Source organism: Brachycentrus maculatus, unplaced genomic scaffold (genome assembly GCF_059751285.1).
Source record: "Brachycentrus maculatus isolate JH-2025_06_01 unplaced genomic scaffold, ASM5975128v1 h1tg002228l, whole genome shotgun sequence".
NCBI lineage: Eukaryota > Metazoa > Arthropoda > Insecta > Trichoptera > Brachycentridae > Brachycentrus > Brachycentrus maculatus.
This window is the reverse complement of record NW_028282727.1, coordinates 263-3,107: the sequence shown is the minus strand read 5'-3', so window position 1 is coordinate 3,107 and position 2,845 is coordinate 263. Positions and strand designations below refer to the sequence as shown.

General features: G+C 39.8%; 1 pseudogene; it reads right to left on the bottom strand.

Annotated features, from left to right (window-relative positions):
• Positions 1-221: 221 nt before the first annotated feature.
• Positions 222-897, bottom strand: LOC148298296 (ras-related protein Rac1 pseudogene; annotated as a pseudogene).
• Between the last annotated feature and the right edge of the window lie 1,948 nt (positions 898-2,845).

Below are 2,845 nucleotides of genomic sequence, written 5' to 3'. Positions count from 1 at the left end.
AATGAAATGCGTTGATTTGAAATTACTTATATTAAATGAACTGAAAATATATGTTAGGCTTTCAAGAAAGATATTTATGCGCTTAATTATTATTGAAAATTGATTACATAATATGCATGAATGAAATGAGAAAATAAGTACTATTTATTACAATAATATTGGATTTCTTATATTTGACAGATATTTAGAATGATATTTACATTATTTACATTATACGATTTTCAAATTTGATGTAATGCGCAATCATATCAACTGGCAAGAGCTTTACTTTTTCTTTTTAACCATGGGCTTTGTCTTTGATGTTAAAACCATCCTCATAGCCTCATCGAATACATTTTTGAGGCCGACTTGGGTCAGGGCACTACATTCCATATACTTGCTCTGGAACTCTTCCTCGATGATCCTTTGAGCAGTTTATTTCATGATGGGTGCTTCCTTGGGGTCTTTCTTTTGCATGGCATACTCATCTCTCAAATCTATTTTATTCCCAACAAATATCTTGGGAGTGTTTCCAATAATGTTCTGCAATTACGGGTACCACTAAATTAGTTGAATAATACTTTCTTCCTGGCATTGGTGAATGAGGATGGCTCAACCACCGAGAAGACAATCAGAAACACATCACAATGAGTATAAGCAAGCGGCCTCAAACGATTGTATTCTTCCTGCCCTGCTGTGTCCCTAAATCACACTCTGCTTACCACAGGCCGAGGTTGACTGTTTTGTTATCTACCTTCACAGTTGCAGCGTAGTTGTCGAAGACTGTTGGGACGTACTCAGTCGGAAACGAGTCTTTGGTGTAACTGAATGATAAAAATCGAACCTGATCAGCAAGCATGTCTTACCGACACTTCCATCTCCCACCACCACCAGCTTTATCGGAATTGGGTCTGACATAACTTTCTAATAAATTTGATATACACATGTATTGTATTATTCGAGAATATATGCTACCATCGCAATAATGCTATCGCTTTCCGTTCAATATCAGACAGATTAGTTTCCATGTTCGTCGATTTTCTTTATGTTTATTCCGAGCTGTGGGGGGAACTTCAGCAGCTTGACAGACACGTTGGAGACTCGAGCCATGATAATTTTTTACTCACCGGGTAAAATCTATAGAACTTGTTTGTCGCCTTTTTTCTTGAAGGGCTTTTTCAGTTTGAAATTCAGGTTTATGAATTAGCTGAATAAATGCATAATTACTTCTCGTCGAAAGTTATGAAGAATTTTCGGCCGCTATTCTCTAAGTTTCCGAATGCAATGAATGCGAATCCTCCTTGTTGGAACATCAGCTTCCAGGATATCCATAGCTGGTCGTTGTTGTAGCTTTGTCGTTTGTTAAGCCTAGCGTAGTTTAGGAATATTTTTTAGAGGAGCTTGGGGTGCGTCTTTTGCTCGACTGGGAACAAATCGGTGAACTCCACTGAGTACACACTCACTGAGGATCTTTCAGGAATTTCGTTAAATTTGCGACTGGGGTCCAATTTCGCGTAGAGCACATACTTTCCAGGCTCTAAGAAGCAGGGCAAAGATAAATCTTCATCATTGTACTTCATACTGGCGTCAATGAACTTGTAGGTCTGTCCTTAAACTTGCGCTAGTAAAAGTGTGGACCGACAGAGACCATCTTATAGCTTGCGAGGTTCTTCTCCCCTAATTCCAGATTGATGTAGTTCGAATGTATATTCTCCTGGCTTGGTGATTTCGAGATTGAAGAGAGTGGCATGCTTTTTGTCACAGAAGAGCTGTTCGGAAATATAATTGCTATTAGCTTACTCTAGACAGAAATGAGTTTGCGTGAAGTATTTACAGAAGTCTTCGTATCTCATGAAGAATACTCCATCATTGTCTTGGTTCCTGTAGTCCCCGAAGATGTCTTTATCTTTGGATGGAATTATGCCCTACCAAAACTAGCTATCGCATTCACACCCCTCGCCTTCCCATTCGCATTTCCCCCACGGATTCCTGATTATCATCATTCTGTATTACCCTTTGCTCTTGTGGTGCAAAGAAGCCGCATGGATCAAAGTGTATGCATGCCCGGGAATCAAGCCGAGCTTATTCCAGTCGTGTTCAGTATTGTCATCAGTCCCACAACAACATGGATTGTTTTTAGCTGCCCGACTCACAATAGTTCTCCACAGCTTCTACCTTTCTTCTTCAGAGGACTTTACAATGAGCAACTCAGATGGCGCATAAGTCACAGCTTTGAAGACTTATGTTGGATTGCCTGCTATTATATTCGCATAACTGCCATGGGCCTTCGCCCAAGCCTTTTCGAATATCAATACCCAAAACTAATCTTTGCTAGGTTGGCAGAATAAAGGATGGCCTTGATAATTGACAGGAATAAAATCATCGACTAGAATTTACTGAATAGCCCCGTCAATTCTCATGGTAACTTTATAGATCCCGTTGGGGTTATACTCCTGATTACCAAAGATATTTTTAATGTGTTTTTAATCTTAAGCTAGGGCCGATAAGGCAGATAGGAGGTAGCAATCTCCTAAGTTGCCTTGAATTACATCCTTTGGCTAAATTCTGCCTTCGAAGAGTGCTGGCTTATTGATAATATCCGATATTCGTTTCCACTGGCTAGTCGTCACATTCTAAATGACTCCCAAACTCTCAGGCTAAGGCGGGAATTAGGTGTCAACCCACTTCTTATCTTTGCCTGCGTATTCCTTGATAATTTGGGGGTAGAGGGACTTCTCGAGCTTTTGAACAATGATTTTGCTATCAGTAATCGCACTTTTCTTGATATCAGTCAGATTGGGCACGAATTTGACTGTTTCTTTTTTGTTTTGGTCGAGTGTTTTGATGAGATACCCCTGGTTTGTTT